General features: G+C 45.0%; 1 protein-coding gene across 1 annotated transcript in view; it reads right to left on the minus strand.

Annotated features, from left to right (window-relative positions):
- ZNF148 (zinc finger protein 148) overlaps positions 1 to 27809 on the minus strand; it is a 181022-nt gene that overhangs the window by 152910 nt on the left and 303 nt on the right. The window lies entirely within an intron of this gene.

The raw sequence follows: 27809 nt of genomic DNA on the forward strand, positions 1-27809 counted from the left end.
CCTCCACAGTGTAGGCAGCATAAAGGTTAAAAGCTTCATGGAAAACGTACCCCTCCCTTTCAAGGGCATGGTCCAGAAGTTATGAACCTGGCAACACCTAGCTGCAGGGGAACCTGGAAAATGCAGTCTTCAGCCGGGAAGTTTGGTACTCAGCTAAAACTGATGGGTTCTATTTCTAAAGGAAGAAAAAGATGACAGACATTGGGACACAACTCTCTACCACAGAGGTCACTGGTCACCTTTGCAGTTAGTTTCATCTAGTGGGCTGTAGGGAGTTCACAGGGAGAGGATGCAGTGAATAGAGAGGAAGAAAGACCATGTGAGAAGATTAGTGGTCACTGGAAATAGAGAAAAGAGATGGAGTTTGAGGAGTAGCAGAATAGAAAGATGGTCTGTACAAAAAGGGGGGAACTAGGGCTTCCCTGGTGCCGCAGTGGTTGAGAGTCCGCCTGCCAAGGCAGGGGACGCGGGTTCGTGCGCCGGTCTGGGAAGATCCCACGTGCCGCGGAGCGGCTGGGCCCGTGAGCCATGGCTGCTGAGCCTGCGCATCTGGAGCCTGTGCTCCGCAACGGGAGAGGCCACAACAGTGAGAGGCCTGCGTACCGCAAAAAAAAAAAAAAAAAGGTGTGGGGGGAACTAGGTATGTTTATGGAGAGCAGAAAAAAATCAAGAGGTAAGAGAGAGACCAGATGCTGAAGAGATCAGCCTTGGACACTTCTTTCTTTGAAACAAGAGGGCAGGAGAACACAGTGAGTAAAGATGTACATTTCAATGTGGAGAGTAGGGAAGTTGAACAAGCATGGGTTCATGTGGCCCCGACGCCAGCCATGTAGGTGAGATCATCCACCTCCATAACTGTGTGTTTCCAAATATGAAGGCTGCCGGGAGCTTACAAAACGTAAGGGTGATGCCTCATGTGCTTGTCTACTGTCCTGTCGCCTGTCTCTCAGGGGGACATTAGTAACTATGCGCTATCGCTCTCCTACAGAGTTAGAAACCTACACAGAGCTCCTTCTCACCTGGAAAGCCAAATAGACACTGTGGATACAGAGATGGCCCCCAATAAATATCTGTTAAATCAGTGAATAAATGAATGGGTGAATAAGCAAACGAACAAACACATTTCACGACTCCGAATAGCTGCATATGCCAGAACATTTAAATTCCTCTTCAAGCAGCGTAATTCCTTACAGGCTGACGTTCGTTTCAACAGATTCCATTTCCAAACCTGCTTCCTTCTTCTCTAAAACATGAGAAGGATACGTCCCCTGGAATTTCTGAGATGTTGTGGATATTATTAGGCAATATCTATCCAGGTTTTTGTTTGCGCTGTTAGAGGAGCTCGTGAGGATCCACTCCGGCTAAATGTTGACTCCTTCCAGTTTAAAGAAATAGCACCAAAAATAGGCTGCTTTTTCCCCAAGAGGAAAATATCCTTCCATGGAAGTTCTTTGCATGTATTTGTTTCCAATTGCCATAATGTCATATTGTTTCAGACGTCAGGCCAGCCATGTCAGAACTCAAGAATCCAGATATTTCAGACGAGGAAACTGCCCCTCCCCTCTCTCCCTCACCCTCAGTTTTTACAGTTAATTGTTCATCATCTCTACTTTGTATTTCAAGAGATTACTTCTAGGAAGATGGTGAAATTAACAGGAGAAAATCAGATCAGAAGTGGCTGTATCAGCCATCAAGTCCCCACAAAATCAGAAAGTCTTTCATCATGAAGTTATTGTACGTGGTAATGTGTTGAGGATTAAACAAAATGACAAAGTGCTAGTGGCTGCTGCCTGCGCTGGTGTCAACATAGGTTCAGAAGCCTCCTGCTGTAGGATGGTCCCAACCACATGACCACTTGAGACACTGCCCTGAGTTTTTTCTGAAACAAGCCCATTCTGTTGGTGAGTCACAGAACACCTTCACTGTAGAGGGAGAATCTCCAAGTTCAACTATTACAATTGAAGAAATTATAAGCAAGCAGAACGATTCCCTCACTTCTAATAACAATTCCTCTTTCTTGCTCCAACATGAGGAAACAGTGTGCTAGCTTTTATCCTCACTTCCAGATTGCCAACTCCCCAAGCAGCCCCTACCTTCTGAAGGACAAAGCTGCCTCTGGTTTTCTACCCTTGGAAATCTCCCTTAACTTGTCTCTCTCCAAGACAAGACATTCTTTGAAGCCTTCTTTAAAGCCCAGACTCTTCGGCACGAGACAGAAATAGGGGTGCAAGGGACGTGAAATAACTGTCCTCTTCCTTCTCCAGGAAAAGTGGCTTTTGGTGAATATATTTAGGCACCACCTCACCTCCTCCGTGCTCTCCTTGAACACTGAGCTTCCCACTGTTCTTGGCAGGGGACAGGGCACTAACACCAATACCCACTGTTGGTCTCAATCCACCCCTGCCTTCCAGATTACTCCACTAGCTCTGGGGGACTACCAGTCCTCCCATATCACTTTTGTTTGACATCAGAGCCTCTGACTTCTCAGCCCACATGCCAGAGCGGCCAACAGGGTTCTTCCTGCCCAGGGCACAGGGAGCACTGTCCTACCTTGCTTTTCCTTCTTTTCCATCTGTGACCTCCCTTTTCCCATGCTACAAAGACACCACACAGAGCAGACCACACATTTTCAACATGTTTACTAAAGAAAATTAAAGGAGTGATTGCACTAAAATTACAAAGTAGCATTTGTGTATAATCCTTGGTTACAAATCAGCGCTAAATCCTGTCCATCCTTCTCTGATCACGCAGTTATAGTCACCCAAGATTTGTGCCTCTCCCAGGTCTATCTCAGACTATGCCAGACAGTCCCCATGCTGACCCGGTCTGGGCCCGTCCTCCTCTTGTAATTACAGAGAAGCTAGACTGTGGTGGTCTTGTGTCTGAATCTTGCCACTTGATGCACCTGATATTTCATACCCTGTGTTTAGTCCTGGGTGTCATCGTTTAAAAAGCACATTGACAAACTTGAGAGAACAACCAAGTGGTGAGGGATCTGAAAGCCATCTTACACCCAGAATGGCCAGAGAAACTGAGGACATGGGCTAGAGAAGAGAGGTCTTGGGGAGTGGACATGGCTGTCCTAGAGACTGATGAGACAGACACCTTTGCTGCTTTCAGCCCAACCCAAAGATGTGCCTTTCTTACACTAACTCAGCTACACTAAAGGGGTTCAGACTGTTCTAGAAAACAGTGTTTCTTTATCTAAATTGTTCTAGCAGCAATGTTCCTTCCAGCAGAGATGTTCCACACAAGATTCGTGTGCTGGGTGAGGGCTGGCCTTCCAACTCCATAGTTGTCTATGTCTATGGAGAACACAGAGAGAGGGTCCAGAGGTTTTCGGTTACTATAATCCTCTTAAGCCTTGCTGCCTGTTTGACACTAGACATCAGTCAGCTTTCACCTATTATTGTTAGCTTTTGAAATTCTGACACGCTCTCCAGGAGTTTAAAATATTCCCTTCTACAGGACGGCACAGCTTGCTAGCTTTAAATTTCAAACTTCAAAGCTGCTTTGGAAATTAAAATTTGCTTTTACAATTTTAAAGGTTTCTAGCCACAAGAAAGGTGACTTGAACTTTGGAAACTGGCTTTTGAAATGTACACCTATTGACCAATTTAGTGGTGAGCTTGGAAGTCCCTCTGCCAGCAGCCTGTTTAACTTACCTTTGTCCTCTGATAGGTCAGCCCACCTCCTGCCTGGAGCAGACTACAGCAGTGGTTCCCAACTGGGCTGGGATTGGGTCAGGCATCGGTCATTTTTTAAAATTCTTTGGGTCATTCTAATGTGCAGCTAGGGGTGAGAAGTTCTGTTCTTGAAGGTTTGAGAACTGCCATTTTAAACCATGTTCCTCTCAGACATCATTTTAGAACAAGCCAGTTTGCTTACGTTCTAGAAACTTAACAGTGTTATCATATCGCAAAACACCATTCCGGAATCAATGGATGAATTCTTTTTATCTGTTGTCCTGACTCTCAGAGGACCTCGTGCCTCAGGTCCACTAGACCTAACTATGATGGTGGAGTGAGAGTGGAGTGGAGGTTGAGGGATGTTTTTATATTTCTAATGACAAAATTCCGGGGCGGTGCAGGGGAGGGTGCTCAAGCTACACTCACCTACAGGTGTTTTGAGAGTTTCTCTTGGGTACCCCTTGCTAACACACAGCCTCCCCAGGCCTGAACAAAAACATCTTTCTCTGAAGCTTCCACAGTCTCAGACAAGACAGCATTGCTTTAAGGAGGCTTTTGACATGCTGATTCACAGCTGTTTATAGTCAAGAATAGCTACCCACTGGGGAAATCACATCTGTGCTGACTATTGGAATAAAACTGCCCACAGAAGTTGATGAGCCAGCAGACTCATCCTTTTGGATGCTGCTAGATCCCTGTCATCCCCGCACAAAAGTAAACTCTATGAAGGCACAGATCCCATGGGTCTTCTACACCCTTGTGACCTCAAAGCCTAAACAACATCTGACATGAAGGGGGTGCTCAAGGAATGTATTCAACGGTTGTATAAATGGATAATGAATCAAATGTCAATCAGGGCCCAGAGAGAACGCCAGAGACTATCAATATTATGTAAAAATAAATGAGTAAAGGGACTTCCCTGGTTAAGAATCCTCCTGCCAATGCAGGGGACACGGGTTCGAGCCCTGGTCCAGGAAGATCCCATATGCCGCAGAGCAGCTAAGCCTGTGCACCACAACTACTGAGCCTGTGCTCTAGAGCCCATGAGCCACAACTATTGAGCCCACTTGCCACAGCTGCTGAAGCCTGCACGCCTAGAGCCCGTGCTCCACAGCGAGAGAAGCCACCGCAGTGAGAAGCCCGTGCACCGCAACGAAGAGTAGCCCCAGCTCACTGCAACTAGAGAAAGCCCGCGTACAGCAACGAAGACCCAACGAAGCCAAAAATTTTTTTAAATTTTTAATAAATTTATATAAATAAATAAATAAATAAGTAAAATATTTATTTCCAGATTCTGGTGTCCCTAGAACTTCACAGAAATGCTCAGATACTAGCAGAGGAAGACCTTCTGGACAACTTTACACATTAACTTAGGGAGGGACAGACAAAGACGGCTCAACCTATATGAAGCCTTAGATCTACTTCTAAATGACCAGCCCAAACGCTCTCATTGCCAAGAGTTCCCCAACCTCCACCCCCTTCAGCCTGAGCATCAAGAAGCACCCCTCCACAGAGCTGCCTCCCCCAACTCCGGGATTCCCTGATATTAGCCGTACTAACTGACCGCACCCCCAGGGAGGGCCCCTCTCAAATCCACTCCTTGTGCCCCAGGTCTCAAGCCCGACCCCTCACACCCTTGCATAACTCCAGTTTTACCAATCATAGAACACCCTGCCCTGCCCAGCTGGGTGATGCATCACCAAGCCCTTTTCCTCCTCCTCAGAAGCAGCTTAGAAAATCGTTTACAATTTTTCTTTTTGTGTGTGTGCCTCAAGAAATTAGAACTAGGCTTGTCCAGCCCTGCCAGTGTTAGCAATCATCTGCTGGAGAAGCATGCAAATTTGAGGGAAAAAAGCCAAGCAGCTGCATTCTCCCAATCCCCAGGGCCCTAGAACACACCCCACAGAGAGTATAAATCATTTCTTGGAATATGGAATGTGGGATTGAATGAAGAGATTCTGACCTAACCACCTTTCTCCTGGGCTCTCGCATCATCCTCCCACCCCCAGAAGCAGCCTGGGTATAAAGGGAAGTGTTCACATCCATTGCTTTTGAGTTTCCCCGTGAGCTTGGCCGCCGACCACGTGACTTGGCAGAGCCTAACAGTTTTCCCTGAGCCTCTGACTGGTACAATAAGGAATTTTTACTTTGAGGCTCAGTCAGCTTTCTGATGAAAAGAATTCACTATGTCTCAGTATAAGCACTGCCTGTATCAAAATGCACACATGGAAAAATCAGGTGCTTGCACTCAATAATTCATGTGTTGGATCTCTTGTATTTATCACATTCTCTGGCTGAGATTCAAAATGAGGGATTAAATGCTGGTGACCTGGGAGCTAGCATCATCAGTGGCTCTAGAAAAGTCCACTCTATGATGTGTTATTTAGACTGGGAAGATTGTTCCCTATGGACCACACCTCTAAGGATGTGCATCTTAAATGAAGAAGGAAATATTCAAGCAGCTCAATCTGTAACAATAACCTGTGATTGTTAACTACAGTTTAATGCTTTAAGAAGAGCAGCGTTCCAATTTCTAATCAAGGGGGCATTGTTACTGATAATAATTATCCCCTCTGTGCTTATCCCTCTCTTTGAAAAATGCATCTTATACAGGGTGGAAAGTGATCACTTGTTTAGGAAACTTCACTCTGTCCACATTATCACAAACACTGGGAGGTTCACATAAATGAGATGGAGGGATTAGGACTGAGAGGCAGACATTACATTTAAAGTAGCACCTGGTTAGCAGCCGCCTGATGGAACTCTCCCCACCCCCAAAATACATGCAGACACAGAAAAAGATTAAAACCTCTAAGTCATCCAGGGATTTAAAAAATACTCATCTGACAAGCACTGAATAGTCACTGCTTTCAAGGAATTTCTGGTCTAGTCACTAAACCAAATTCTGTCTTAGTTAACTATTGCTGTGTTACAAATTACCCCCAAAACTAAGGGGCTCAAAACTTTATTTTCTCACAGTTCCTGTGGGTCAGAGTCCAAGCATGGCTTAGCTGGGTCGCTAGCTCTGGGCCTCTCTTCAGGCTCAACAAGACTCACTTCCTCCCTCACTCACATGGTTGTTGATGGGATTCAGCTCTTCACTGGTGGTAGGACTGAGGATTCCTTGGTTCCTTGAGATATGGGCTTCTCCACAGGGCTTATCACAACCTGGCAGCTTCTGAGGAGTTTTAATAATATAACAGAATGGAGTAAACCCGGAGACAAGCAGGAATGATCCAAATTCCCCACCCGTTCCCCACTCACAGCTGATCTGAGGAGTATCTTAAACGTTTCATGCCTACCCATCTGCATCTAGACATCCTTCTTCCTTCCTTCACTGATTCATCCATTCAACTAATATTTGGGGGCTCTCTCTATGTGCCAAGAGCAATTTTAGGTAGTGGGAATACAGCATAAGAATAAGACACATTTCCATTTCTTAGGGAGTTTACATTCTAGTAGAGAAGACAAATAACAAATAAATAAGAAATGTACAGTATATCAGAAGACAGGTGTTATAGAAAAGATAAGGTGGGCTAAATGGGAGAGGGAGTGCTGAGGGCTGTGTATGCATGTGTGATTAGAGGTTATAATGTGACATTTGAGCAGAGAACTGATAGAGAACTGATAGAAGGTAAAAGTCTTCGGGCGGCAGTGTGCTTGGCACATTCAAGGAACAGCAGTAAAGTCAGTGGGACTGAAGCAAAGTCAGTGAGGCAGAGAATAGCAAGACAGAAGGTCAGAGAGCTGGTTGAATCATGGAAAGTAGTGGAGCTCACTGCACAATAATTTTAACGGCTTTGTAAGTCATTTTAAGACTTTGGGTTTTACTCTGATGTGGGATACAGTGGGCAGATTTGGACAAGAGGAGTAACATGATTGGAGGTAAGACCACTTGGTTGCTAGGTTTAAAAAGAAATGGTCTGTGGGGCAAGGTTGGAAGCTGGGAGACCAGTTGCAAAACTATGGAAATCATCCAGGCAAAAGTAGTAAAAAAAGACTGGATTCTGGTTCTATTTTAAAGGTAGAATAAATAGGATTTAATGAAAGAATGAATTTTGGATGTGAGCAAAAAAAGAGGCATTAAGGACAACTTCAAAGTTTTTGGCCTGAGCAACTGGTGCCATTGATAGGGAAGAGGAACACTGTGGGAGGAGTAAGATGCGGAAGGTTCAGAAATCAAGAATTCTGACAGGACCAGAACAAAGAATCCTAAAATTTATACAGACCCACAAAAGACCCTGAACAGCCAAAGCAATCTTTAGAAAAAAGAGCAAAGCTAGAGGTATCATGCTCCCTAACTTCAGATTATACTACAAAGCTACAGTAATCAAACCAGTATATACTGGCACAAAAACAGACACATAGATCAATGGAACATAATAGAGAGCCCAGGGGGTATTTCCTGGCGGTCCAGTGGTTAGAACTCTGTGCTTTCACTGCCAAGGGCCCGGGTTCAATCCCTGGTCAGGGAACTAAGATCCAGCAAGCCATGCAGCCTGGCCAATAAATAAACAAACTCACACACCAGTGGTCAATTAATCTACAACAAAGGAGGCAAGAATACACAATGGAGAAAAGACACTCTTTTCAATAAGTGGTGCTGGGAAAACTGGACAGCTACATGTAAAAAGCAAATTATAACATTTTCTCACACCATATACAAAAATAAAGTCAAAATGAATTTTAAAGACCAGAAACCATTAAATTCCTAGGAGAAAACATAGGCAGAACACACTTTGACATAAATTATAGCAATATTTTTTTTGGATCTGTCTTCTAAGGCAAAGGAAACAAAAGCAAAGATAAACAAATGGGACCTAATTCAACTTAAAAGCTTCTGCATACCAAAGGAAACCATTGACAAAGTGAAAAGACAACTTGCTGAATGGGAGAAAAAACTTGCAAATGACATGACTGATAAAGGGTTAATATCTAAAATATATAAACAGCTCATACAACTCAATATCAAAAATCCAAACAACCCGATTAAAAAATGGGCAGAAGACCTGAATAGACATTTTTCCAAAGATGACAAAGGCGGCCAACAGGTACATGAAAAGATGCTCGACATCACTGATCATCAGAGAAATGTAAATCAAAACCACAATGAGATATCACCTCACTTCAGTCAGAGTGGGCATCATCAAAAACATCACAAATAATTAACATTGGTGAGGACATGGAGAAAAGAGAACACTTATACATTGTTGGTAGGAACATAAATTGGTATAGCCACTATGGAAAAGAGTACCGAGGTTCCTCAAAAAACTAAAAATAGAACTACCATATGATCCAGCAATTCCACTCCTGGGTATACATCTGAAAAAAACAAATACACTAATTCGAAAAGATGCATGCACCCCAATGTTCATAGCAGCATTATTTACAATTGCTAAAACATGGAAGCAACCTAAGTGTCCATCAACAGATAAATGGATAAAGAAGATGTGGTATATATATATATATATATATATATATATATATATATATATATATATATAATGGAATACTACTCAGCCATAAAAAGGAATGAAATAATGTCATTTGCAGCAACATGGATGGACGTAGAGGGTATTATGCTTAGCAAATTAAATCAGACAGACAAAGACAAATACTGTATGTTATCACTTATATTTGAACTCTAAAAAATAAAACAAACAAATGAATATAATAAAACAGACTCACAGAAAAAGAAAACAAACTAGTGGATACCAGTGGGGAAAGGGAAGGGGAGAGCAGTGAGACAAGGTTGGAAGATTAAGAGGTACAAACTATGATGCATAAAATAAATAAGCTACAAGGATATATTGTACAGCACAGGGAAATATAGCCATTATTTTATAATAACTTTAAATGGAGTACAATCTATAAAAATATTGCATCACTATGTTGTACACCTGAAACCAATATTGTAAATCAACTATACTTCAATTAAAACAATAATAAAATAAAAATAAATAATTAATAAAATGAATTCTCTTTCAAATATGTTAATTTGAGATGCCTATTAGACGCCCAGATGGACAAATCAAGTAGGCAACTGGATAAATGAGTCTGGAGTTCAGGGATTGATTCTGGGCTAGAGATGGAAATCTGGAGTCATCAGTTTATAGACATTAATTAAAGCCCTAAGAGTCGATGAATTTGCTAGGAAGTTAGGGTAGATAGAAAAGAAAGATCCAAGAACTGAACCCTGGGACGCTCTAACGTGGAGAGGGGGATGACGGGAAAAGTGCAAGTGGCTAGTAAGGCAGGAGGAGAATCAAGAAAAAGTGGTGTCCAGGAAAACAAATGAAGAAAGTATTCCAAGTTATTGAATCTTCCTTTAGTTTCTCTCAGTTTTTTCCAAATGCCCATGTGCATAAGAATCACTCTATGAAGCATCTAGACAATACCTTATTTGTTATTTTGTGGGAAATTTAAAAGATTTTCAAGGTAATTCTGACTTGGCTTGATTTTAGCCATAGGTGCTGACACAAGAATGTAACCGCGATGGAATGGGATCTACTGTAGGTCCCAGTGAACTGGGAGGATTCTAACATACTATAAGGACAGAGGTAGTGTTTACTGGGGGTCAAGTATAAGGGTTTACTTCACTGAATTTTTTTTTGATAATTGCAATTTTAAAAACTTTTTATTATAGAGAATAGCAGATGTGCAAAATTAGGAAAATAGTCTAATGATATAATAGCCTCTGTGTTCCCATCACCCAGTTCAGCAATTACCAACTCATGGCCAATCTTGTTTCTTTTCTATTCCATTCACTATCCCCATACATTTTGAAACAGACTCCAAACATCATACCATTTCATCTATAAAAATACTTTTTTTCACATTAATACAATATCATTATCACCCGCAAGAAGTTAATGTAGTTTCTTATTACAAAGAAATCCAACCAGTGCTCAAGTTTTCAATTGTTTGATAAATATCATGATTTTTTAATAGCTGGCAAATTGTTTGTGGAAGGGAGCAGGCAGAGTTTCCCACCATCTGGATTTTGATGATTGCATTCTCATGCTGGTGGTGCTGAAATGCTTAGCATGCTCCTCTATCCTCTGAATTTCCTATAAAAAGGAGTTGAATCTAGACGCTTAATCAGGTTTGTCAGATTTTTTTTTGGCACGACTACCTTATAGGTGCTGCTGCTTTCTTCCACCAGGAGTCCCTTAATGTCTGGTTGCTCCTCTTTTTTGTGATGCTGGTGGCTGCTGATGGTCAAAGCCTAGATCCATCATCACATTGGGGGTTGCAAAATGGTTCTAACTCTATCCATCCTTCTTCATTTACTAACTGTAATACTTCTATAAAGAGAAACTTCCCACAATCTGTATTTGGTTTCTCCATGATACAGTCCAAAAACGGAAAGGCACTATAATGCTTAATTTCTTATTTATCAATTTTAAAAATAATGAGTTGGTGTCTAGCATCCTCCCACAGAGACCAACTAGGGTATTGTGAATGCATGGATTTAATTATCTGAGTGTTTCAATCCACTGCAGTTATCCTCACTGATGCTCAAATTATCCACCACTGGCCAATGGAAGCCCCTTCACATAGGTTCCTGAATCCTTTTGATGTATAATCCTCACTATCTGGTGTGGCAAGATGTTCAGGTTTACCTTGTATATTTCCCATCCAGACCTAGAATCAGCCATTTCCCCTAGAAGCCCTGGTTCCTTTTAGTGGAAAAGGAATTGAAGTTGTTATGTACCATATAGGGTCACAGAATCAAAGAGCCAGGTGGTAGGTGTTGAAGGAGATGTCACTTCAGTGAGCAAAGCTATACTAGAGTCCCCTAGAACTCAGAATTTGACTGGGAACCATTCACACCAACCTCCTCTCAAGCTGTTGATCTAAGAAAAGGATGCTATTATCTCCCAAGCAGACAGTGTTGGGCCAAGCTGATGGCATTGTTTCATTCAATCCAAGTAAGTAAAAGGAGAAAAATGATGTCCATGAAAAAATGCTACTAAATAAGGGAAAGGAAAAGGGGAAGGGACAAATCCCTGAAAATGCAGACTGCTACAGGACACAGAAAGAAAATACTGTGAAATTATTTGGCATCCTCAATAAGATGGAAGAAGAGATGTCTTTCATAAAACATGAGCAGATAGTCACAGGATGAAAACAAGCTGAAAAGAAAAAAGAACAAAATAAATAGAAAGGTAGATGCATGAGAAAGAATTCTAAAGGAAAAATCATAAACACAAGGGCAAGAATATGATCAGACTACATCTATACACATTATACTGTTGTTTTCACCTAATAATATATGAGAAACATCTTTCCATATGTCATTAAATATTTTTTACCATAATATTCCTAATAACTGGACTGCATGGGTAATTCAACATATGAAGGGTCATACTCCATTGAACTTACCCTCTTGTTAGAAAATTAGGCGTTTTCCAAGTTTTTCTGCCATTCTGCGCAATGTGAAGATATACACATTCTTGTATATCTGCTCAATAAATAGTTATTTACTGAGCATCTAATGATTATTACCGGGCACATGCTGGGGTGCATGGTAGTGAAAGAGATGGACACAGTTCCCATCTTCATGGACCTTGCAGCCCTACAGGGAAACAGGGCAATTAAGTAAGAAATTTCAACACTTTTGTGATAAATGGTAGAGAAATTGTATGGTAATAAGGAAGCACATGGCCGGGAAGCCTAACCTACTTTAGATTTTCCTGAGAAAGTGACATGTAATCTGAGACCTGACAAATGAGAGGAGCTAAGCTAAGAAAAGAATTGCAAACAATATTTTAGGGAGAAAGAACAGCATGTGCAAAGGCCTGAATATGAGAAGAGCAGGACACACTCAAGACGAAAGAAATTGAGTGGCAGGTCACCAAGGGCCTTGTCACTGAAGGATGTTAAGCATGGGTGTTCCGTGGCCAGTTTTTTTGCTCTAGAGGAAGCACCCTGGAGCACAATGGACATTGGATTGAAGTGTAGCATGACTCAAGGGAGGGAGGCCATTTAGGAAGCTGTTCAACAGCCCAGGCAAGAAAGGGTGGTGAGCCAGAAGAGGGTGCTGGCAGTGAAGACTCAAAGAAGCAAATGGACCTGGAAAATATTTAGGAGAGGCTGATTCATTTGATAGGGGTGGTAAGAGAGAGGGGAGTCAAAGCTGGATCCCAGGTTTTTGACTTTAGCAACCAGGTGGTGCCATTTACGAGTATCGGGAGAAAGAGATGAGAAAAATTATGAGTTTGGTTGGGTAATGTTGAGTTTGAGGCTCCTAAAACATCCCCAGATGGAAACAGCCAAAATGCAATTGGACATACAGACTTGCAGCTCAGGATCACTTCTGAGATCTGGACTGGAATTCTAGATTTGGGATCCATCAGCATATGGGTTGTAATCAAAGGTTTGGGAGTGGTGGAGATCTTACAGAAAGAATATGTAGAGAGAGAAAGAAAAGCACCTAGGGCAGACCCTGAAGAACGGCGCCAACACTGAAGGGACAGGCAAAGGAAAAAGACACTTAGAAGGAAAAGACAACAAGATAGGAGGAAAACCAGGGGGAAAAAGTGCAGCCTTATAGAAGCTGAGGAAAAAGCTTGTGTCAAGAGGAAGGGAGTGGCTAACAGCATCAAATATTTCCAAGAAGTTAAGAAAGACAAGGGCTGAAAAGAGTATGATGGATTTAGTGACTACCTACATGACACAACAAGAGCAGTGAGTGACAGGGGTGAGTTGGGCATGGTGACCAGATTTCACAGTAAAGAGTCATCTGAAGTTGAGGAAGCAGCCAATCTCTCATTTGACACTTGACCCAATTTGAGAATCACTGTCTTTTACTCAAGCAAGTTTAACTCATCTTCATTTATTTTCATAATAGTTTTATATGAGTTTGCTTCTTTCATTTTGTTTTATGCTTTCTAGTTTTTATGTGTTCTTGCTCTTTCTTTTCTATTTTATTTTTTGCTGAGTAGACCATTGTGTTTACCATTATCTCATAAAATGAACTGGAGTGTAAACAGCCTGCTTTTAATTCTACTCAGTAGTGGAACCAGAATCTGAACCCAGGCGGAACCCAGTGGAACCAGAATTTGAACTCTGGGGTCCACAGTCTCAGCCACTGTGCTGTACGGCCTCTCTTGTGACCCCAAATATCCTAATACTCATAGAAAATTAACTTGCCCTTGAAAATAGTTACACCATAAGGGCAATAATTTCACTTGCAGAAATACACTTTAGAGAACTAATCAGAGAATTATGCACATAGGTATTCATTGCAGCATTATTTATAACAAAATGAATTTGCATAGGTTTTCCTTTTTTAAAAATAATATCCATCAGCTGTTCCTCTTCAGGGCTTATCTTTTTGTCTGTGTTAATAATTTTTGGTCTTGTATCTGAATTTTGGTTGTAAATTGATCACATCCCTTTAAATGCCGATTGAAAAAAATATTTACATTAAAATCTGTGCCCTGCCTGCTTCCTGAGCTGGCTGACTGTTTACAACACAGAACAAGACTTGACATATAAGGATGAAAGCGCTCCTAGTCCGTCTGAAGGAGGCAGAAGAGGCAGGCATTTTCTGGCATCAAAGCTGACATGTTTTAAGACCTGAGAAATTCGGTTCTAAGATGTCTGGCAATGAAGCAGAAAGAAATACAATAAAGTTACATCATTTCCATTGTCCAATAAGACAAAGAATTCAGAGTAATTCTTTTGTGGAGGCAGTTTTTTCTGGGATCTAAAATCAAGCAGGTGTGGGAGGGTCTGAAGCCCCTACCCACCATCCTCTGGGCAGTTCAGGGGGAAGGGCTTGGTCAGTCCTTGCTATAATTATGCCAGAGGAAAATGACACTTTTCTGGGATTCCAATCTTTCCTTTTTGACTGCTAATAAAGCTAATAATTAAAAAAAATATATATATATATATAAAAAATAAAATCAAGCAGGAATTTATGTGAACCTTCATATAATGGGTATTGAGGGACACTGAAGACTGGAACAGAGTTCCCCAAACCCTTGGAATTTCCTGAGCTATAAGAGGCATGAGAGCATCTTTTGTTGTAGTATTTGGTTGCTTGTCCTCAGTTTCTGAAATTACTTCAGAGCCATAAAGGTGAAATGGGTGTCTTGTTATTCGTAACAAGTCCCTTTCAACCACAACTGACTTTATGTTAATGAGGTGACTTTTGGAAAGCACCTGAAGATGGGGGGCTGCCTACCAGAGGAGCCAACCTTATGATTAGAGGGTTGAAAGTTTCAGTCCTACTCCCTGACGGCTGGAGACTGAGTTCAATCACCAATGACCAATAATTTAATCAATCATGCTTGTGTAACGAAGCCTCCATAAAAACCCAAAGGACAGGGCTCGGAGAGCTTTGGGGTTGGTGAACACATGGAGATGGGGGGAGATGGAGAGGGCAAGGAAGCTCTTGCCCTGGGCATCTCTTCCATCTGGCTGTTCCTTTCATAATAAACTGGTGATCTAGTAAGTAAAATGTTTCTCTGAGTTCTGTGAGCCCCTTTAGCAAATTGATTGAACCCAAAGTGGGGGTTATTAGAACCTCCAATCTATAGCCAGTAGGTCAGAAGTACAGATAACAAACTGGATTTGCGACTGGCACAGGAGGGGCAGGGGACGTCTTGCGGGACTGAGCCCTTAACCTGTGGGATCTGGCACTATCTCCAGGTGGACAGTGTCAGAATTGAGTTGAATCGTAGGACACCCAGCTGGTGGGGGAGAATTGCCTGTGGGGAAACACACGCCCACATCCACCCTCCGCCACACATTGGGACTGGGTGCTCAGACCCCTTACTATCTTTGAACAGTTTATAAAGAAATCCTGTTAAACCCATTGGCCTGGAGGGCTCTCGATGAACTTGCATAAAAGCACACGGCAAGATATCCTCTCCTAACCTGGGGAAGGTATCTATGCAAACAGATGAGAGTGGGGTCTGGTATTTTGGCTTCTGGTCATATTTGTGTCTTCCTCTCATCCGGGGAGCTCGACCACCAGCAAGGCGCTTTCAGATCCCGTGCTTTTTCAGCTTTGCCATGAAAGCACCCTCACGCGAATACGAGCTGGAGGTGGGTGAGATGTTGTAGCCCAAAAAGGCCAGCTGTAAGCTAAAATGTGTTTGAAGATTTGCAATTTATATTTAAAATCCATGCGAATTACATTCTGTTTCATAATGTGTTATAGGTAAAAATGTGTCCCCGCCCTTAAAACTTCTAACAAAATTGGTGCTCCAGGAAGATGGGCTGTTTTTGTCCTATCTGAGTATCCCTTGGCCAGCTGCCTTGGACCTCCCCACTCCCACAGATACACCATTATTTTAATTTGATGTTGGGCCAGTGCTTTCAGAGTCTAGATTAGTAAACTGCTCCTTTCCAGTATTAGATGTCTTGGAACAGAACATCATGTATTCTTCTAAAGTACAGAAAACAGGGTCTATATAAGCTCTGGTTGACAGGTTTTGTGTTGTTTTTTTTTTTAAGTGACATTAGCTGGTGAACATAAATGAATTGGACTTACTGCTCAGCCACTGTTTTACACAGGTACAAACATCCAGTGACCACATTAGGCAAGGGCCAACACACTTCCCAAGAAGGATCTTTTAATCTCTAGCATTCATGATCGTGACCCACCTGAAATTCTAGGGGGGGAGATGCCTGGGTGGTGGACACTTGGCGGGGCTAATCTCACTAGAAAAATGAGGCTCTAAGGAGAGGTTTGAAATCTCCAACCTGCCACTGTGTGACAGCAAGCACACTCTAAGAATTTTGCACGTTGAGTCTTTTTTCTTATAAGCTCATTCCTATTCAGTTGGCCCTTTCTCTGCCTAGGACTCCTGGATCTTACAAGCCTAGGGTTAGCTAAAGCAGCCCTGCAGGGAGAGGTGTTGTGCAAATCCTCTAGATGGATTTAGGAATGGGCTGGGCCATCATATGTGTTTATGGAAGGCCCGAGATCATTCAGAAAAAGATGTATCCTCTGGAAATTGGAGGCCACAACCTCTAAGAGCAAGACTCATAGAGTGCAGGCCAGGGGTAGGCCAGCAGGCATCTGGAAAGCTCCGTCGAACAAGGAAGAAAATACTTCATTGTGAAAAAGTATCTAAAGCAGATGCTGGCCACCTCTTCCATAGAAGAACCTCAGAATGGCCTCAGCAGTACAGCTATTTTAAGAAAAATGTCCTCTCAATGAACTAGCAAAATGAGTAAGCTACAAATTATATCCTTAAAGAGCTAACAGATAGAACTGTTTGGTACCACTTCTAAAGAGTCATTTAAATACTGGCAAAACCAATATTTGAGACTACATGTGTTGGCCAATGGGAAGACCCAGAGGAGGTAAGGTCGGGTATTCATTCCTCCAGAGGCCTCCTTGTCGGTTGGCGTGGCTGCATTTCTCTACAGAAAGCTACAGTCCTGCTTGAAGCCCTCCTACAGCTACAGCTCTCACCAAATTCTGGCAACTCCTCCCTCCCCTGCCTCTTCAGGCTTGGGGGTAGTAATGCTGGCTTGAGATGTTTCACCATCCTTCGCTGGTTTCTGCTAAGGCTGCCCAAGCCTTTGTGGATGGACCCTTCATTAAACTCTCCTCAATTCCCCTTTTGCCTATGTCATCTTTCCCCTGCTGGACCCTGACCCACACACGGTCCTCACTCCAGGGCCAGACTGATGAAGCTGTCACCATTTGGAACCTGTCTGGAAAAAGAACACAGTGGCGTGTACCTTGTTCTTAAGGGCTTCTTCCTAGAAATGACACGTGACACTTCTGTCCATTCTTCATAAGCCAAAGCAAATCACAGGTGTATTAGTTATCAATTGCCATATAACAGATAACCCTAAACCTTAGTAGCTAAAAGCAATGAACATTTATGACCTCATGTAGACTCTGAGGGTCAGGAACCTGTGAGCCGATTGGCTGGGTGGTTGTGGCCACAGGTCCCGCACAAGGCTGCAGGCATTTGGAGGCTGGACAGGGGCTGGAGGATCTGCTTGCAAGGCGGCTCACTCACACGTCTGGCAGCTTAGGACTGGTTGTTGGCAGGAGGCCTCGGGTCCTTACCGCATGAAACTCTCTAAAGCACTCCTTGAGTGTTCACATGACATGGCAGCTGGCTTCCCCTGGAATGAGCGAGTCAACAGACAGTCCAAGAAGAAGCCACAAAACCTTTAAGGACCTAGTCTCAGAAATCAGAGACTTCTAAGTGAGTCAGTAACTCCAGCCCATGCTATATGGGCAAAGCTAAGCTCCACCTCCCGAAGGGGGGAGTATCAAAGAACATGTGGATTTTTTAAAACCACTTCACAAACCTGCACCTAACTTCAAAGCAAAAGACGTGGCTGGGAGACAAAGCATAAACATTTGGTGAGTAGTACTAATGACTGGAAGAATCCTAGGAGATTTCATTGGCCACTTAAGAGTGCAACAAGATCTCGATCCGAGGTTTACTGCTGTGTTTATGAGTCTTTACTATATGAATCTTGGGGTTATGGTGTTGAAAATATAATTTGAACCCAATCCAGGAATCCCTTGGAATGGGGAGGGGGAAGCCCAGCAACCAGACTTCCTTGAAATGATGTCATTCCCAGGGCTAATCCCCTCTGGGAAGAAGAGCTTCTTCACTTAAAATGAAGCCCTAGGCAGGCGGGAGTGGGGAATCTGCTTTTCTCTACGATCCTCATTGTTCCGACCTTGGGGGCCAAGGTGGTGTCCACCCTGTGGAACTGGGAGGTCTGGGGTCAGAAAGAGGGGCCTCTCTGTGTCCATTGCTCATGTGTATGGCCTAAGCTTTTGGTCAAACCTGTTGGAATGGACTAGTCTTGTCTCAGAGGACCAGACCATGAGAGTAGGCGATGTATCCACACTTGGGTCAAAGCATCAAGGGGAAAGAGTGCATGGGAGACAGGAGTAGCTGAAGAGAGCCACATGGTCCAGCCCCCTCCCCAACAAGAGAGTCTGTCTCATGAGCAGACCTAGAAATTCTGGGTTGTATCCTATTAATGTATCCAGCATTTTGTTCCTACCAGCTACCCCCAATCTGCCTGACCGCACAACCAGAGCTGTCAACACAGCGGCCCAAGAATCCAGGCAATGTGAAGATCTTGGCCCATGAGTGCCAAGGTCATATCTGTGAGGGAGGTGTAGTCATTTCCAGACCCAAGGTCTGAGGCAGACAGAGATGGAAGACACCTCCAGACCAGGACAAGAGGTCCAGAAGGGTTGGAGATACTTTCTCTATCTGATGTATCTGAGGCCCTGCAGGGAAATGAAAACCACCTTCCCCAGGATCTGGGAGAAATTTCTGGTGAGCCTGTCCCCGCTGCAAAGCAAGGTCACAGGAACAAACATCCTGCACAACACCTAGTGCTCTGCCTGCTCTACACTGTGGCCTTTGGACCACAGGGTTGTGGCACAGTTCCAACCCGGGCCCAGGGTTTGCTGTGGCCACAATCATTGACTGTACCTGTATGAGGAACAAGCACGGTTTGTAGCCAACTGAACTTTCTTTTGTCTCCCACTAGCCTTTAAATTTTATTCAGTGGGTAAAACTTTTCTTCTGCCACAGGATGAAAATTCAGCAGGCCTCATGATTTTTCGTGTGCTCAGTTTTAGGGAAGAGAGAGCCTCGCAGTTACTTTAGGTCAGAAAGTCACTCTTGTTCTGTAGTTATGTATTAGTCAGTCTTCACTCTTCATTTAAAGGAGTCTTGTTCCTCTCTCCCAGCCAAGGCATGCAGTTGGTGCTGCCGCCTCTAGGAAAGGCTGCTTCTTCCTCCAACCCCATCCCCTCTCCTCCCCACCCCACAGCGGCTGTTTCCATCATCACCAGGTGAGGGAGAGGGCAGCAGATGAGGTAAGGTCACATGCCACTAGGCTAGACAGCTTGGTACTCTCTGGGTTGGTAGGGAATTCAAGCTGACTTTCAACTGCAGGTGCTCCAAGACTCCCACCCCTAGATCTTTCTCCTACGGTTCCCTTCCCCCGTGATTCATCTGTATCCTAAATGGTCACTGGCGACATCTTTAGTTCCGGCTTCCTGCTGCTTGGGCCCCACAGCCTCTCCCCTCTGCTTGGCCCACTTCTGATCCATGGGAAGCACTCACAGTCCCCTTAGTTCTAATGAAGTCCCAGATGATCCTAAGACACCAGCCAGGTCCTGGCTCTGCCTCAAAGACCCAAGTCAGCACATCTCTCTGTCATCCCCCAGAGAAAGGAATCAGACCCTGGGCCCCTATTCACCTCTCAACTCCAGAGGTCTTGTGGCCACTGTCTCCAAAGGTGGCCACCACCAATGTCTCCCTTCCCTTTATGTGCGTGTCCACTCAGCTATCAAGAAGTAGAAACTATTACCCCGCCCCCTTAAGTGTGGACTAGCCTGTGACTGCTTAACCAGTAGCACAGCTGGAAGTGACTCAGCCAGTTCTGGACCCATCCTTTAAGAAGACTAGCACCTTGCCTTTCCTCCCTGTTGGTACCTGCATCCATGCTGTGAGGAAGCCCAGGCAGCCACATGGAGGAGAACCGAGCCCCTCAGCCAACAATCCCAGCTGAACTCCCAGCCATCAGATAGCACCAACTGGCCAACCAGATGACCGAGCCACTTGGAGCACAGACAAATATCCCCACTGAGCCTGGTCTAAATTGTAAAAATGTGAACAAATCAGTGATTATTGTTTTAAGGCACTAGTTTTTAGGGTGGTTTGTTTTGCAGCAATAGGTAACTGAAACGCTTTGCAAGTTCTCCAAGTAGCCCCGTGGAAGCCTTTCTCACTAAGTTTGAGGTGAAGTAGATGGCAGGATGGGGGATTCAGCATGGCAACAGATCTCTCCAAGGAAATCTCTTTGCAAATTACCCACTCTCCACACACTCTAACCCATTTTCATATCCCTGATCTGCCTGAGGAGTTGTGAAAACCACTTTAAAATTTCCTTTATAAGGTCAAAGTGTATGGGAATTCTGTCTGACGCTCACACAGATGTCTACTACCGTTCATATTAATTCCTCAGTTAAAGCTGGGGCTCAAAAAACCTCATGTTCAGATTCTGTGGCACTGGGTCCAGGACTGGCTGAGGCAGACACTGACGGTGGGAGTCTTCAAGCAGACGGATGCAACAGTGATTTTTAAAAAAATTTTTAGGCAGGAAATCCTGGCAGAGTCCTATTTGAAGGTCCAAATGAGTCAAAAGCTATGCTGTAGTTGAAGAGGGAGGGGGACGTCCAAGCTGGGCCAGGGCACCTCTCTTTGCTCCTATCCCCCTAAAGCAACATAAATGGCCTGGGGTCTGCAGAGCACAATTTGAACACCACCTGTGTAAGGCAACCAGCTTGGGCTTCAGAGCAGGTGAACATCTCTGCATCTCGGTTTCTTCATCTGCGAAATGTGGAAGATGACAATGCCTGCCTCACCGTTTTTAGGAGAATTTGATGAGCCCAAGAGTGTAAGCACATCTGCTCTTACTTGGTAATCCACAATGTCTCTGCTTTCATTCTGACTCAAGTCTCAACTCAACAGTAGAGAGCCCTCCGCGGCACCCCAGGCCTCTGCAGATTGTCACTCTCTGGGACAAGCGAAGCCCCTCTTCTGGAAAGTGGCCAGACTCCTGGTAAGGGAGGGGTTAACCATGGTTTCCCTCCCCCACAGGATAAAATTCAGGCGGGAGAAAGGCTGAGGCGACTGGGAGGATCACAGAATTGTTGGGATGCCCTGAGGCCTTTTCGGCGCCCCACATGGTGACCCAGGAACTCCTCCCTCACAACCACTGTTGGGAACTTGCTGCATGCTAGGCGGATGCTAAGTGCTTTCCCTGCACTGTTTCATTTAATCCCCACAACGACCCCACGATGCACATACTATGACCCTGCTTTACAGGTTAGAAAACTGAGGTTCACAGATGTTAAACCAGTAATCCCCAAGTTTGGCTGACCATCAGAATAACTGGGGAGCTCTTAAAATGCACATTCCTAGGGCCCCACCTCACAACAACAAAACCAGAACTCAGTTCTTTAGGGTCCAAGGTCTCACACCTATCCAGTGGGAAGACAGGGCTGGGAATAGGGGGAGTCAATGGAGGCGGCTAGAGCCAGGGTGCACCAGAGAGCCAGGCCCTCTTACAATCTACCCGAACGTGACCCCAGCCTCACCGTAGGCCCACCCACTGCAAAGCAAGAATTGGAATGCAGGCCACTCTTAGCCATGAAGTTGCCACCATCCCAGGATCCCCTAGGGCAGAACTTCATAAACGTGAAGATGCGTCAAAGCCACCAGGAGGGTGCTGACCCAACCAGCTGCGTGGAGTTTGTGATTCAGCAGGTCTGGGGTGGGGCTGAGAATCTGGATTTCTAAGTTTCCAGGTGATGCTGATGTGGCTGGTCCAGGCTCCACACTTGGAGATCCACTGCCTTAAGGTGGAAGGAGGAGCCAGCACCTAGAGCAACAGGTGCTTCTCTAGATTTCTTTTCTAAGGGTCTGGGATGAAGGGCTCTGAGCAGCCTGGATGCCCCACTCTGCAACCCCAAGGTACATGTACCCCAAGCTGGATGAATTCCCCCATCTCTCCTGCACGCGAGCACCTTGATGCCAGGCGTCCCAAGCTGCTCCTGGTCTCAATAAGGAACAGTATCCTGGGGAAAGGGTCTACAATTTGCCAGTGCAGAGAAGTCAGGCCCTACCTGGGTCAGGACTGATGGGATTTCTGGTTTCTGACCACTCCGCGTGGACCCCCATCCATCCACGCGGGGGCTTCTGGCATGGTGGTGTGCTCACGTGTGTTTCTATGCTTTGGGCAGCTCCGCATTTACCACTGACCAAGAAAAGAAGAACCGATTTAAAGTTCTTAGGCTCTCACCGCTCCCTCATTGAGTAATTGTCCTGAGAGCAGTTGCAGACATTAGCACTAATTACTTAATTTAATTTTATGTGCTCCTTGTTAGGGTCCCAAATTCAATCTACAAATTAATGGCAGCTCACATGCAAATGAGTGGAATTCACAGTCCCCAGACTTCATGGTTTTGGTTTTGGTCTTTACAACAGCCCTACAGCCCATAAGCCAGCACTGGGTATTTCCTTCTCATCCTGAAAAAAACTCTTTCTGATTCATCAAGCACCTAATTGCACAGCTCTTGAGGGACCTTTCTACCAAAAATGAATATCAGCATCCAGTGGGCCTTGGCCCCTTCATCACTCCCACCCCCACCAATTGCAGACTCACCCGCCCCCACGGCTCCCCTCAGTGCCCTGACTTAACTGACCTGTTCCTGACCCCTGACCCCTATCTGTTCCTCCCAATTTTTCCACTCGAACCTAGGCCCATTAGGGTTTGGGCTAAGAGCCCTACGTTGGGCGTCAGGACATGTGGGCCCGCCTACTGACCAGCCAGCTGCAGTTTTCGCACCTAAATACAGGAGCAACAGGATGGTAGTTTCTGCTGAAGGAAATGGGAGGTGCTGCTGAGAAGAGAAATCTAGGGCTGTTATGATCTTAGGACTCGGGGAGGAAGTCCTTCCTCCGGGGGTTTTGGAACTCGGCTTGGAGATGTCGGGAGGGCAGGAAGCAGCTCTGGGGGTGGCCAGTGTGGGTGTGGAGCGCAGGGGGGATTCACAGCATCACTGGGCTGCCATTTCATTTTTGCTGGCGGCTGCAGTGAGGGACAGCCTCCAGCTTCCAGGGGGACCCAAAGAGCCCCTGGAGGATTCAGAGCTCTGGGGAGAACTAGCCCAGGCTGGACATAAGCTGTGTGGAGAAGCTCAAAGAGCTCCACCTCTGAAACACCATCGCCACGGGAGCCCAGGCCAGCCCCAGCTGACCATAACCTGCAGAGAGAGCCCTGAGAAACAGCTGTGGCCTGGGAGGCAGGCCGCACGGAGAATAGTCCTTTGGCCTCTTTATCTTCTCAGACATGAAGTGACCACAACCGGGAATCGCTCAGGGTCTCTAGACTCACTATCGGGAGGACACCTTTTTTTAAGCTTTACTGAGGTAAAATTGAAAAATAATGGGAGACATTCTTAATAAGTTGTATGTTGGGAGCTTGGAATCGCTTATTTGGGCCTCAAAAAATAGTTGCTTATTTTCATCCAAGTTGGTAAAGCAAGACATCTGTTATTTGAGCGAACTATCCTGTCTTAGCCCATTCAGGCTGCTGTGCCGTCATACCACACACCAGGCAGCCGATAAGCAACAGAAATTTCTCACAGGCCTGGAGGCTGGAAGTCCAAGATCAGGTGTCTGCAGGCTCCGGTTGTGGTAAGAGCCCTCTTCCAGGTGCCAATTCTTTCTGTGCCCTCACATGGTGGAAGGGACAAGAGAGCTCTGTGGGTTCTCTTTTATAAGAGCACTAATTTCGTTCCTGAGGGGTCCACCCTCAGGACCGAAGACCTCGCTTCTTAATACCATCAGGCTGGGCATCAGGATTTCAACATATGAATCTGGGGGGAAATGAACACTCAGACCATAGCGTAGCCTGATCCCTATGGGCCCATCAGCAGTGATGTTCCATGATTCCATGAGCTATCCCCATTCCTTACTTACCTGAACAATAGCCAACAGTACTGAACACTTAGCCCAGTGTGCCAGGCGCTGTGCTAAGCACTTGACATGCATTATTGTACCAAATACAACATTTCTGCACAGGAGGGGCTATACTTATGCCCACCTTGCACCAAGGAAACCAAGTCTCATCAAACTCAAGTAATTTACCCCAAATCACAGAACTTGTAAAAGGTGGAGCTTAGAGCTCCACTCCTGGCTGCTTCTCCAGCATCAGTCCCACCCAGAGGTCCCTAACTCCTGTGACAGTCAAGAACTCACTCTGCCTGTGGAGCAGAGAGACCCTCCCCCAAGCATGAGGACAGGGCACTGGGAGCAGTCAGATTGCAGCAAGGGACACTGCTGAGGCGGGCTTGGAGTTCAAACCTGGACCATCTAGGCAGAACCCACGTGTGGCAGAATGTTAAAAAAAAAAAAAATCCTTTTGCTGTTCTATTTCTGTTGAAGGATAGACACAGTTAGACAATACAAATGTGTGCTTGTTCGAAGGGTTTGAAAGAGATGCTGCTGGGCAAGAGGGGGAAAGCAGCAAGCAAAGCCCTCATGCTTGTTCAGGAACTCTAAAAAGAAAGTATAAAACCCTTTTTCTTTTTTTTTTTTGAAGAAGGCAGAAAAATCTCAAACCATGACTGGGAGACTGACGAAATGAGAGGGGTTTGTGGACTCTTAGATCAGAAAGAGGCACATCTTCCCTCACAAGCTGGATGGGTGGAAGGGTGGGTGGTTGGATGGTGAGTTGAGAATTCTCTCCAAAACCGGGACTGTCCCAATCCCCAGGAGGGCTTTCGGGCCATCAAGTTCCCCTCTCTAATATCCTTGCCCCAGATTCTGATAGGCTCTCCCAGCTGAGGATGGCCCCAAAGCCTAGATTACTGCTACGGGTGGAGAATGCAGGGGGCAGAAGCAGCAAGGAGTGGGCGGAAAGCCAGGGAGATGAGTTAGGAGCGGAGATTTCCCCCTGAGGAATCATACTGATGAAATCTAGGCTAGAGAGGTCCACGTTCAAAGGTCTGTTTACTTTATTATCGTTTTACCCTGAGGAATGTGCCTGTTGGGTTAATGTTTATTTTATTGAATAATCTAGTTTTAAGCATGTCAATAAGAGTCAGTGCTACTTTATAGGAAGAAAATGCAGTTTGTGGCTGATTTCATATCTCCAAGAGGTCCTTCCTGGGCCCATTGGCTCTACTGCCACCTGGTGGTGGATTCCTTTAGCGCGGGGCTGGCCATTTGGGTCGCAGACCAGAACCCCAGCCCAGGGTTGGAATCCTGGCTCCGCTCACCCAGAGCAGGATGACCAGTTCGACAGAGTTCCACTCTCTGAATTTCAATTTCCACATCTTAAAGTGGAGACCGTAATACCGGCTTTGGGGGAATTTTGTGATGATCCAATGAGTTAACGTATGTGTAGTGCCTAGTGCAGAGTAAATGTTTAATAAACTATTCATTAGTCGTTTTGGGAAAGAACTTGATATCCCCGTGGGGTTCTGTTCTCCTCATTTCCATTCTGACTCGAGTGAAGCTATGGAAGGCATGGCCCCCGCATTGGCGGCTGAATCAGAGGCTGAGAGATGTTGGCATGTTGGGCCAAATCTAACAGGGGAAATGTAACAGGAATAAAGTTATAAATTATATTTATTGTCCACCAAGTGTCCACAAATGTGGGGGATGCCTAGCTGACAAAAAAAGACCAGGCCGAAAACACTGAGAGATTGTAAGAACACACAGCTCAACCACAACCAACTGGGTGACTCCACACTGAAAACTCTAATTTGATCAACAGTCGTGAAGGAGCAACAGATATGACAAGCCTTTAAAATGTTCACTCACCCTGACCTCTTAATTCCACTACTAGGACTCTACCCAGAGAGAGCTGTACACAAAGATGCTCATTACAGTGAAAAATTAAAAACAATAAATGTCCAATAATAGAGGACTAGTTAATTAAATTGTGGCTTACCCATATGCAGTCCTTCAAAATTTAAGGGAAAAATCTCATCATATAAATTGGGGTGCGGAATATAATTAGAACTAGAGGATCATAACATACTGATAAAAAGTTTCAATTAAATGAAGATAAAAATTAGAAGACTTCATGCACCTCATGAGACAGCTTCAAATTGTGTAAGGCATAAATTGACAAAACTATCAGGAGAAATCGACAAGTTCAACATTGAAGTAGGAGATTTTAATACACCTCTTTGAGTAGCTGATCAAGCAGACAAAAAATAAAATCAGTAAGGAAGAAGGGTTGAACTCCACAATTTAGAAGCTTAATAAGAACCCTGCATAGTACACTGCACCATACAGCTGAAGAAAACATGTCCTTTTCAAATGCAGACTTGACCACACACACAGAGAAACCAGCAATATCAGTACTTGATGCTAAATTCTAAGACTGGTGAGGAGAGCGAGCCAGATGCTCTTTGTTTGGAACTCAGAGAAGATCTCCCACAGGAGGTTATGGCTAAGATGAGTTTGTGAAGACAGTTCTCCAGATAAATAAGATGGGGCTGGGAGCTGAGCCTGCCTCAGGCAGAAGTCGCCGGTCCGAGGGTCCTGAGGCAGACAAAAGCAAGTGACCTCAGGGAACTACAGAGAGCATCCCTTGGTGTCTGTAATACCAAGCTCTCTTAGTCAGCCTGCTTCCAGGCAGAGGCTCTCTCATGAATATCCAGGCCCCACCAAAAGCTATGGTTCAGTTTCCGCCTCTAACAAGAGACGGGGGTCTTCAGTTACCTCTAAGCTGGGGCATGTCCCCCAGAGAGAAACATGAGCTGGGCCCGAAAAGGAGCCGTCTAGAGCTCAGGTGTCAGGCAGGCGTGGTGAGCTAGCTCACCACGAGCGGGAAGGTCACAGGACTCTGCAGCTCCGCCAACCACCAAAGAAACTCTCTGTCCATCGCCTACGGGGACCCCTAAAGAGCCTTAGAGGCCTGCAGGCTGGGCCAAGCAAAGTGGGAGCCAAGACTTCCAGGCTTGGTCCAACCCAGCTATGTGACCCAGATCACCCGTCATCCTCTGGGGCTCAGGCCACCTGTTAAACACAGGTATCACTGGCCTCCTGCCCACCCCAGCAAGGTGTCACATACACAGGCTCAGGTTTAGGAGGGAACTCGAGAGGTGTTTGCAACAGTAACTGTCCAAAGCCCCTGCGTGGTGGAAAGCCAGTGTTCATCCCAAACATTCATTCAGCCAACTGCTTTCCCGTGTCCTCCCCACAAACCACTCTCCATGTGCCCCCGTGACCTGGTGTGGGACCTCGCCTTATCCCCCTCTCAGTCCCCGTCCCTGGCTACTCAGCAAGTGGTGAGATGTGATAGCCAAGAGAGGTTTGGGCAAGCCACTCAGGCTTTTTAGCTCAAGAGACAAATATGAAGGGAGAATACAGAAAGGAAGTTGGGAATCTGCTGTGTGACTGTGAGCAAGTCACTTCCCGTCTCTGGTCATGTCTCCTCATTTTTAAAAAGAGGAGAAATCATCTCTAAGCTCATTTCTTGCTGAAGATTCTGGGATCCTATCATTGAAAGAACTAGGTCTATTTCAAGGGTCAATTGAGCAAATTCTTAATCAAAGGATATCCTCCC

This window comes from Leucopleurus acutus (assembly GCF_964270905.1).
Source record: "Leucopleurus acutus genome assembly, chromosome: 5".
In the NCBI taxonomy this organism is placed as follows: domain Eukaryota; kingdom Metazoa; phylum Chordata; class Mammalia; order Artiodactyla; family Delphinidae; genus Leucopleurus; species Leucopleurus acutus.